This window comes from Equus caballus, chromosome 9, assembly GCF_041296265.1.
Source record: "Equus caballus isolate H_3958 breed thoroughbred chromosome 9, TB-T2T, whole genome shotgun sequence".
In the NCBI taxonomy this organism is placed as follows: Eukaryota; Metazoa; Chordata; class Mammalia; order Perissodactyla; family Equidae; genus Equus; species Equus caballus.
Window position 1 is genome coordinate 92,454,790 of NC_091692.1, and position 12,226 is coordinate 92,467,015.

Here is a 12,226-nt window from a genome sequence, read left to right on the forward strand (position 1 = left end):
TGGAGACTTAATGATGGATTGAATGTGAAGAGAGAAACTGCATGCATGCTGGTGGCATTTATTGAAATGGAAAAAGCTGTATGGAGTAGATCGTGTGAAGAGAGTATAATCAATATTTTAATTTAACATATTAACTTTGAGGTTCCTCTTATTAATCCAAGCAGAGGTTTGGAAAAGGCATTTGAGTAGGTGGCTCTGGAGCTCAGGGGAGAATTCTGAGATGGAGATACAAATTTGAAATTCTTCAACCTATTGATAGTATTTCAAGCCAGGGAACTATATAGAATCACCTAGAGAGACACCTAGAGAGGGAAGCGAAAACAAGAGGATAGCACAGCACAGAGATATCCCAGCCTTTAGATCATGTGGGGAAAAAGAGGAAGATCTGGGAGAAGATGCCAAATAATTGCCAAGAGGTTGGAACAAAACCAGGCAGGTATGGAGCAAAAGAAGGCAACAGAATACTTTCAAGAAGAATAAAGGACTCCACTTCACCAAACACTGCTGAGAGTTCAAGAAACAGGAAAACAGAGAATTGATTACTGATCTTACAAGTAGTGATACAATTGATGACCTGAATGTGAGCCATTTCAGTGGAGAATAAAATCAGTGCGTCTAACTTCTTCTCCAAGAACACAAAGATAACATTAAAATGTCAGTGTTCAACTTCGTCTGTTCTAGACTGCTGCCTTTCCCTATTCACAGGGGCCTCAAAGTCAGGAGAATACACAGGGCAGTACAGCGTGACATCCAATTAAACACATTTTATGGCGTGCCTTAACCTGACCACATACTTTTCCATTCTTGGGCATGTTTGCTTATTAGGGCAACTTGATTGGATGCCATTATCTATGGAATGTATAAAGAAAGAGAGAGAAGGAGGGAAGGAGGAAGGAAGACAGAAGGAAGAAAGGAAGGGGATTAGGATGCTCAAGTGATTTTCCCAAGGGTCACACAGCTAGCAAGAGGGAAAGCCAGTGTGCACCTCACCTCTGACTCAATGCTGCAATTTCTGAGTGTCATTTTGGAAAAAACACCAGTGTATTGTTTCAGACTGTCTTGGGTTCTGAATCTGTGGTAAGCATTAAATACGGGAGTGTTATACAGGCCTGGCACGTTTCTTCACATTATAGGTTTATGGATATTTTGCCTTCATTCAAAGCTCACTATGTCTCCTCTAAAGAGAGCAAAAAATCCCAGAACCAGACCTGAGCAGCCAGCTCCCTTTTCTCCCCTCAGTTACATTGTGTCTTGCTCACAGTTCCCTCAAAAGCCCCAAGACGATCAAAAGCTTCCATGATGACCTTAAATATGTTTATATACTTATAGGCATGAAAGCTTATCCAAATATAGTTTTGGAGACGTTGTCAATAAAACCTGTACTATTTCTTCATTCCATCCACCAAATACTCTGCTCCTGGTCTAGGTACTTTCCCGGGTGATGGAAGGAAATGGGGCCAGTGAGAAGAGAAGGTAGAAGATCATCTCCTTTCTCCCAGTTGGTTCTCTGGATTCCTGGGTCATCCTGTGTGGAAGACAATGGACTGCTTGGAAAGAACTCTGGCTTTGACGTGAGAAAGACTTGGTTTCTAGTCAGTCCCTGCTCTGCTCTGTGGTTGTGGTTATTGATATTATTGTCTATTTTATTTTATTTTAAGAAACTATAGGAATTTGGGCAAGTTAACCTCTCTATCCTCAAATCTTAGATTGGGATAATAACAGCTAAACCATAGACTTATTGAGAGAATCCTAATGACCAACAATTTGAGCAAGAACATAAATAATGCCGTGAATGGATAAAATAAATATCCGTAGGATCATGCTAATATAAATAAATAATTGAATATATGAATAAATGGAGGAATAAGGGAAGTGATCCTTCCTTAAAATAAAATTTCAGTTGATAAATGTAGAATGAATGATAAAATTGGAAAATTATAATTTGGGAAACACTGCAGCTTACAATTGTTGCAGACAAGAATCAATAATGAATGTTAAAATTAGCGGATGAGTGAATAATGAGAAAAAGAATATTTGCATAGTCTCAAGGTATCTCCCCCAAATAATCTTATCAACTACAAAGAGAAAAATAGTAACTTTGAAGTCGAGAAATCTGGCAGCTAATGCTTTAACCACACAATCACAAATTACTATCACCAGGAGTATAGACATCATGTGTCTCCAGAGGGATGCACTGAAAAGCGCAAAACATCACTTCTGTGTTGTTCTTGCCAAATATACATAACCTCAATTTAATCAGAAGAAATTACAAGAGAATCCCAAGTTGAGAAGCAGTTCACAAAATAATTGGACAGTACTTTTAAAGTTTCAAATCATGAGAGACAAAGACAAACTGAGGACCAGTCCCAGACTGAAAGACACTTAGAATTCATGATGACTGAAGGCAACGCATCAGGATCCTGGATCTGAGAAAGAACATCGGTGAGATAATCTTGAAACTTTGAATTATAGATTAGCAGATTTATTAATTGTATTAATGATAAGTTCCTGGTTTTGATCATTATTATTTGTTCATGTAATATGTTAATATTTTAGGAAGCTGGGTAAAGGGTTTATAGAAACTCCTTATAGTACTTATGTAAAAGATTGAAATTATTTCAAAATGTAAAGTTAAAAATTATACATATGTATACATATAAGCATTCTCATATACATTATATTTAATATATGATGTAGTCAATGCAACAATCAAAAACGTGTACAAAATGCCATGAGTTCCTAAAAGAGGGGAAAGTTTCATCTCTACCAGGTCTTAAGCTCTGTCCTGTTGAGAGTGAAAAGGGGCATTATTAAGATGAGAGCAGAGCAATAGGCAACCCAGACCTTCAAATATTCTAGGTTTGTAAAAGACTAAAAGCAAATAATTTCCAAACTAAGAAGAAAATAGCATTCTGAGGAGGGAGGAAATGAGAAAGAGGAAAGTAGGACAAGACAGTACAAAGTGTGCCTGAGTCCAGGAGGAAACTGTGGAGGTGGATGGCTCAGTCCGTCTTCAGTTGGTTCCCACTTCCCGAGCACCTGCTGTGGACCTGGCTCTGCTCCAGGTACGAGGACAAAGCAATACATGAGGTGGAACAGATACTTGCTCTCATAGAATTTATACCCCAGTGGGGAAAATGGAAAATAAATGGAGCAAGTATAAAATAAAACAAATCATTTCACAATGAGAGCTAAGTAAATAATGCAAACAGAATGTGCTGTCTCTTTGTTGAGGAAGATTAGCCCTGAACTAACATCCGCCACCAATCCCCCTCTTTTTGCTGAGGAAAATCTGCCCTGAGCCAACATCTGTGCCCATCTACCTCTATTTTGTATGTGGGATGCCTGCCACAACATGGCTTGATAAGATAAGCAATGCTTAGGTCTGTGCCTGGGATCCAAACCCAAGAACCTGGACCTCTAAAGTGGAGCGTGCAAACTTAACTGCTGCACCACTGGGCCAGCACCAGAATGTGCTGTCTTTTGATGATATGGTTCAGTGGCCACCAAAACTCAGATCTGAAAGCTCAGTGAGAATGGGTGTGCAGATTGGTAGTGTTTAGGGGTTGAAGATGGGTAGGAGGGTGGAAGCACATTCTAGGTCAACTAGTACAAAGTCCAACCATGCTGGAAATGAACTTGGCATATCCTTGGGCCCAAAGAAGGCCAGTGTGGCTGGAAATAACAAGGACAGAAGGAAAAGATTCCTGAGAAGTGATCAGGATCCCAAGTACCTAGAGTTTCCAAAGCCTGGGAAATAAATTCATCTTTCCCCCCATGACTCTCAGTTCAATTATGTTCTTCTCAGTAACTGGAGGATTTTCAGTAGAGCTGAAAATCACCAAATACTCATAAGTTGCCATCACCTTATAGTTTAGGTGAGCTGATCCGACTTAGAATTTAGAAAGACCACTCTGGCTACTTGGATTGGGGTGGGGAGAGTGGGAAGAGCAGAGGAAGATGGTATTTAGAAGACTCTTGCTGACAGCGCGTAGACGATGAGACTTGGATTAGGCTGGTTGTAGAAATTGAGAGAATAGACAAATTTAAGACATGTTTTAGAGGTAGAACTTGCTGAGGGATTGAATGAAGAAGCTTAGAGAAAGAGAAGTCCCTGGTGGATGTTCTGAGATGGGGCTTCAATGAAAGGCTTTAAGAAGAATGTGGCGTAATTAAAACTGGATTTTAAAAAGTCATTCTGGCTGCAAAGTTTCTTAAACCACTGTTATTATAAGATGATCTTTATAATTTTGCTGCAATCATATGGACTTCTAGTGTTATTACATTTATATGAACTGTTACTCTTAAATATATTTATACTGTTAATTTGCATGTACTCATTGTTTTTGCTTACACACGTATTATGTTAAAATGAAATTTACTTCACTATGAGGAAATATAAGCCTGTAGTAGCCTTATTTGCTGAATTTCTATTTTGGTGTAATCAGAAAAATGTAAAATACAACTTAAAAATAGAAATAACTTACTCATGCATAATTCAATATTTATTTAATGCTATGTCTATATACCTACCTGAAATCATTGTTTAAGAAGCACCAATGTAATGGAATATTATTCAGTGCTAAAAAGAAAAGAGCTATTAAGCCACAAAAAGACATGGAGAAAACTCAAATGCATATTACTAAGTGAAAGAAGCCAATCTGAAAAGGCTTCATACTATATGATTCCAACTATATGACATTCTGGAAAAGGTGAAATATGGAGACAGTGAAGAGGTCAGTGGATGCCAGGGGTTGGCGGGGAGAGAAGGATGAATCTGCAGGGCACAGAGGAATTTTAGGGTGGTGAAAACACTCTGTATAGTACTCTAGGGGTGCAAACATGTCATTATAAATTTGTCGAAACTCATAGAATGTACAACTCCCAGAGTGAAACCTAAGTAAACTATGGACTTTGATGCTTAAGATGTGTCAGTATAGGTTGATCAATTGTGATAAATGTACTGCTCTGGTGGAGGATATTGATATTGAGGAAGGCTATGCATGTGTGGGGACAGGGGGTATATGGGAAATCGCTGTACCTTTTGCTCAATTTTGCTGTGAATCTGAAACTACTCTAAAAAATAAAGTCTATTTTAAAAAGGGAAAGAAAGACCAATTTAAAGGCAGGAAAACCAGTCAGGAGACATTAAAATCCTCATGGTGTCTTCTGGCATAATCCAACACTCTATCACAGTATACTTTCTGAAGCACGTCTATGTTGGAGTGGGACCCACAACAACAAAAAGTGCATTTATAATTACTCTTGTTCTCAAACTAACTTTTATAGAAAGCAGACCTATGTAATATAAAATATCCTATTGGTATGAAACAGTTAATTCCCTAGCCTCCCAACTTGCTCACAGGACGTGAATTAGGTTCTGGAATGAGTCCAGCTCATTTATTCTTTTACTCAAGATTCATTCATTGGTCTCAGGCTTATGATTACTGGTGAAAAATAAGTATAAAACATTTAAATTCAAGGTGGAAGCTAAATAAGAAAGCAAGGATGAATCCCTGTAGGTAAATCACCAACAAAATAGATTCTTGTACCATTTACTGAAGGCTGACATTGAAGCTCCAGGGAGCAGAAAAGTGTGATATGTTTAGAGGAAAGCATAAACCTTTTAGAGTTATGGTGTGTGCTGGGTCAGACTTTCAGAAGGGTAGTTGGAAGCAGTATTGGTGAGATCAAAATAGACATTCCTACTCATGACCTACTAATGGATTCTCATGTGTTTTCGTCTGAAGTGTGGAGAATGAGTGTGTATGCAGAAGTGTGACTCTGTACATGTGATACCAGCTCAACACAAGGTTAATATAAGGGAAGCCATATTGTAGAAAAGAAGCCATATTGTAACTTTGAATGACTTCTGATTAACTAGCCCAGACATGCTCTGTAGATTTTCTGGCCCCTCCTAGCCATTTTAAGATGATAACTGTTCTTCTGAGTTCTTTAGGAATGTGATGATCCCCCGGAAAGAGAGTCTATGCTGATAGCCAACATCAATGACAGCTGAAGGATCATGGTATAGGGCATCATTCCAATCTCTGATGTATATCCAGTAAAACAAAGGACCAGCTGGAGCTAAGACCAGATGTCTGCTCCCACCTGGAGACCAGCAGCCTCCCCCACCGGGAGACCAACTCTCTATATAACTGGCCTGTAGTCTTTGTTCTATAAGATGGCTCTTTTCGTCAGCCATCTTTCCTCTTGCTAGCAAGCTGTAATAAAGAAACCCTTTCTCTCCTACCACCTCGCCTCCTGACTATTGGGCATGTCTTGCAGAGAGTGGAGGACTCCCCTTGGGCAGTAACATGTGATAAAGTGTGACTCTGCATATGTGATAAGATGAATTTCTCCCTCATCTGACTATATTGCCTCAGGAATTATGGGAAAGTTTAGCATATGCAATGGTCCCAGTGAACGCTGTCTCTTTTCTGGTTTACATACATGTAAGAATCAGGTCTCTTCAAATTTTCATGCCAAATGTATTCTGTTCCATTCTTATGCCCATTTCTTCTTATTTGAGGTTGACATACAAACTCTCTGGCCTTTCATAGTGTTCCCTGCAGACTTCCATCTCTGTGAATGTGCCCTGCCAGTGCCTGCTACTTAAAAATGCCTGTCTCTATACTGCCTCTCCAGAAGTCCTACCAGCTTTCAAAAACCAGATGAAATCCAACATTCTCCAGAAATCTGTCCCAAATCCTTACCTAGTATTTCCACACTGTAGATCTCACCCTAAATTATTGCATCAGGCTCTCTAAAGGAAGGAATTGGCAACTACTATTTTTAACAAAAGCTTCTAGTGATTTTTATCATCAGGAGACTCTGGAACACAGTTCTCTAGTCAAACTCCATTGTCCAATCCATTTACCTTTCTTCCAAACGCTGATAAAAACTTTGCAAAGTAAGAATTATTAACTCAATTTGCTGAAGAGGGAATTCTTGTTCAGTGAAGTTAAGTGGCTGGTGTAAAGCCAGGCAGCCAGTCAGTGGCACAGTATATTCAAGCCTTGCTCTGGCCTGTTTTAAAGCTGGAACTCTCCATTGACACCACTCTGGTACCCATGAAATATGTTTGTTATGTTATGTGATATTATTTTATCTTATGTTGTGTCATTTCATTTCAAATACTTGTATGGTGATCTTTAGAGATTAGCATCTCTGAATTTTCCAGGGAAGATAAGATACCTGAGGCTTCTCAAAGCTCAGAGATGCCTGAGACCATACTGTGTGAGTTACCTCTCACCTCTAAAAAGCCCCACATTTAGTACTTCTTTTCAGGCTACACTGCAGGCAACTAAATCCATGATTAAAACCCAATCAAATCCTGTTGCCTTCCTGTCTGAGTTGGTGGAAATTTAATGTTAGGGCTGACAGATCTAATTGATCACTTGAAAACTGATTAACTCTTTAATAATAAGGACCAGAAAGAAGGACTGAAAATGGTTAAAATGTGTGGGCATTCTGTAGAGAGGGGTTTGCAGCCATTTCCTCTGCCTTCTGGTCCTTCCTGAATCATTCTCCTTTTGTCTGCCAAACACACCCAGTTGATTACCTTTTTGTGTCTCCCTTTTCAAACTCATTCCCAAAGCCAAGAGTAATTGTGCATTCAGCATTGGTGTGAAAACACATGATCACGTGAAAGTAATTGCAGCTTTTCATTCTCTGTCAAACAAGCTTTAAGGAAACAAGAGAAAATTTCATGTCAGCTCTAAACAGCTTTCCTCTTAGTCCTTAAAACGTTGATCAGTGTTTAATTTTTGAAGAGCTGCGTAGTCATGAAAGGTGGTAGATGCAATAATGGCAAGAGGCAGAACCCCAGGAGAAGCAAAACAAATAAATGTCAAAGAGAATGGCTATAATACTGCCGGTGAATGAGCTTTTGCAGCTTAAATTAGCAGGAAATGCATGGACCTGTTGTTGCTAACAACACTGGAATCCAGCCGGCCCGAAGTTGCCATGGTAGGGACTGCAACTGATATTTGGTCAGGCTCCCTAGATAACGGGCACTGGGGTACATGCCCTTGGCTTTCTATATTGGAATTGCCTCTCTTTCTGAAAGTACTCTACCAGTGAGAGAAATAGGAAGGTGTAAACAAGCTTCTAAAGTAGCCAGACCAAGGGATTATGCTGGCTTGATTATACACTGCACATTTCATTAATACCTCCTGTAGAGTGTTAATCTACAGTAACACAGTAGAGTAACAAACTACCTGTTCTATATCCAAGAGGTGATCTTTGCACTTGTGGATTCTTTCAAGCCCAATCAATCAGCAGCCACTTAGTAAATCTTCAAATGGAGTCGAATGAATATGAATAAAACCAATATGCGAACGGGAAGACTTAGTTTTACTTTGTTAAAAAGATTGTTGTCATACATAAATATGGATTCTAAAAATCAAGACTGAATATCAAGAAATGTGATGAGACAAAGGATTCTTTAATGTCTAACTTGTTTCCTTTATTCATCCATTTATTTAAAAGTACTTATTAAGTGAATTTCAGATGTTAAAAACTACAGAATGAAGCATTGGAGATGCATTAAAACCCTCCATGTGAAGGAAGGCCTCCTTTTTTCTACACAGCAGCATTTTCAGCACAAGAGGAGAGGGGCCTCCCAAGATCTGTGTTCTCCGTCCAGGACCTCTGCTCTCACCTCCCTACTGATGCTCAGAGCTTCAACTCCGCAGTCCTATTGTGGTTCATGGATGTTGAAGTCATTTGCCGCCATAAGGTCAATAAGCCCCAGTCTCCCTGCACCCCTTGCAATCTCACTCCCATGTGTGTTTTTAAACTGACCTTTCTTCCATTCATCACCAACGTCCTCAAGACTTGCACTCTAACTTTTGGAACGGTTAGTCACCAGTAAATTCTCTCATACCTCAACCTCATTCCTTACTTTTTGATGCTGTTCTTGTTGTAACAGAAACCTGGCTCACCACGGAGAATTCTGCTTCCTCTGGAATCTCAAAAGCACGACTATTCACTCATCCACACCCTTCATGCACATCAAGGAGGTTCCTTCTTACTGCTGGTTCCAAAGCTTTGATTTAAACTTTTACTTTCATTTAACCTTCTCCCTAAAAGTCTCCAGGTTTAGAACTCGTGAAATCAGAAAATACCATGATAACACTACTGGTTTAAGTCACATTCAAACCCCATTTTTATTCCTTAAAGATTTTAGCACTTGAGTCATTGTAACTTTCACTAAAGATATACATATTGTAATTCTTGGTTAGTATAATATCCATGTAAACTATCCTTCCAATATTTTAATTAGATTTATCAAGTATAATTTACACACAGTGAGTGTACAGCTCATAAATTTTGACAAATGCAATCAGTTATGTAACCACTACTACAATCAATACATAGAACATTTCTATCACCCTTAAGTGTCATCCTTCTCCTATGCAGTCAGTGCCTCTACCCACCTTCAAGCCCTGGCACCACTAACATCTTTTCTGTCCCTGTGATTTGTGTTTTTCCACAATGTGCTATAAGGGAGTGATATAGAAGGTAAATATTGGTTTCCTTCACTTAGCATAATGCATTTGAGATTCTTCCATGTTATTTTTTGTAACGATAATTTATTATCTTTTATTGCTTAGGAGTATTCCATGGTATGGATTTACCACTATTTATCCATTCACAGTGAAGGATATTTGTTTTTTTCCAGCTTTGGTGAATATGATTAAAGCTGCTGTAAACATTTGCAGATAGATTCTCGTGTAAACTTAAGTTTTCACTTCTCTGGGGTAAATACCTACAGGTAGGAGCACTACACCATATGATAAATGTATGTTTACTTTTGTAAGAAAGTAAAAACTGCTTTTCCAAAGTAGTTGTGCCATTCTGCATTCCTACCAGCAACGTATGTGAGTTCCAGGCTCTCTCTGTTGTCTACACAAATGGACATATTCAAGTAGTTTTCTTTTTCAAGTCTAGTAGACATATAATTATATCTTACTATAATTTTACTCGATTATTGATGTTGAACATTTTTCATTTGCTGATTTGCTATTCTTGCATATTTTGGGGTAAAGCATACGTTCAGATATTTTGCTCATTTTTTAAATCAAATTTTTATTTTCTTATTGAGTTTTGAGAGTTCTTTATATATTATAGATGCAAATACTTTATCAGATATATGTTTTACAAATATTTTCTATCAGCCTTAGGCATTTAATTTCCTTTAATTAGCAATGACTTTTGAGGAGCAGAGGTTTTTAATTATCATGAAGTTCTAATTATAATTCTTTTTTTGTAGAGGTTCTTGCTTTGGATGCTATTTCTAAGAAATCTTTACCTCATCAAAAGTCATAAATATATCCTCTATATTTTCTTTAAAAAGTTTATTTTTGTGTTCCATTTACGTTTATGATCCACTTTTTAGTTATATTTTGCATATGTACATGATTCAGCTTAAAGTTCTTTTTTTCGCATGTGCATGGATGGTCAATAGTTCTAGCACCATTTGTTTTAAAAACTATATTTTCTCCATCGAATTGCCTTCATATTTTTGTTGAAATCAATTGCCCATGTATGAGTGGAATTATTTCTGTAGTGTTCTATTTTATTCTGGAAAATTTTCAGTCCATACTTCTTCACATACTTTTCTGTCTTCTTTCTCTCCTTTGTGGACTCCAATTACATGTTTACTAGGCTACTTGAGTCATCCACACAGATCACTGATGTTTATTATTTATTCAATCTTTTTTTCCTCTGTGTTTCATTTTAAGTTATTTTCTATTGCTCTGTTTTAAATTTCACTAATCTTTTTTTTTTAAGATTTTATTTTTCCGTTTTCTCCCCAAGGCCCTGTGGTACATAGTTGTGTATTTTGAGTTGTGGGTCCTTCTAGTTGTGGCATGTGGGATGCCACCTCAGCATGGCTTGATGAGTGGTGCCATGTCTGCACCCAGGATTCGAACTGGTGAAACCCCAAGCTGCCAAAGCAGAGCATGTGAACTTAACCACTAGGCCACAGGGCCAGCCCCTCACTAATCTTTTTTTAATGATATATATAATCTACTGTTAATCTAACCCAGTGCAGTTTTCACCTCAGATAATGTATTGTTTTTGTCTCTAGAAGTTCAATATTGATACTTTTTATAATGGTCATGACATTCCTTAACATGCTCATGCTTTTTCTCTTGATTCTTGAACATATAGAATATATTCATACAAACTGTTTCAGTGTCTGCTAATTACATTAATTGTGTCATTTCTGGGTCTGATTATACTGACTTATTTTTATCCTAGTAATGGCTCCATTTTCTCTACTTCTCTGTTAAGTCTGCTAATTCGTTTATTGGATTTCATACATTGTGAATTTAATATTTGTGTGTGTATTTTGTCTGTTAGTTGGTTTTGTATTTCTTTTAATAGTTTTGAGCTCCAGTGATGGAGTATAACTCCTACTTCAGTGAAAACCATCCAAATCAATACTCTAGATCTCATCATTACCAACAGTTGAATACTCTTTGTAATGTGATTTCCAAACTTTCCATCTTCTAACCAGCATCTCCTGGCATTCCAACTTACTTTCACTGGTATCCAATTCCAACAATTCTTTTATAGCTCAGAAATCTGTATTACATTGATACTACCACATCATTATTGCTTCTCCCACTGCTCAGGACCTTACTTTTATATTTACTTCCACTTATAGTCCATAGTCCTTCATTATTGTCAATCTTTTAAATCAAATTTCAATATGCTACCCTCTTTTTCCCCTGAATTCGCCAAGTCAAAGCCTTACCCTAGTGAAATGAAAGTCTTTACAGTACTCTTTGCCAGCCCCTGTACATCTGAACATAGTTGAAGAAAAATGGAATCAAGCTTGTGGTTTCATGTCAATTCTATAATCTCTAAACTCAAACTGGCTGTTAGTGCTGGTGTCAATCCCGTGTTATTTCATCAGTCTATTCAATCTTCCACTTTCCTGGATAGTTATCTTACAGTCTATTCTCTACACTAAACCCTCCAATGCCAGCTCCGATCTTCACTCTTATGTAATAAGCTTCTACCCGTCAAACTGAGAAAACAAAATCATGCTCCCACCACTATATTTATTTACCGACCTTCTTTCCTGCTCTGTGTTGCAGTGACCCAGGCTTAAATATCTTCAATTTTATGTATAGTTACTCCTTAAAGATTTCATTCATTCTTTTGATTTTTAACTATAGTTAAAATCATTCATTCCTATGATTTT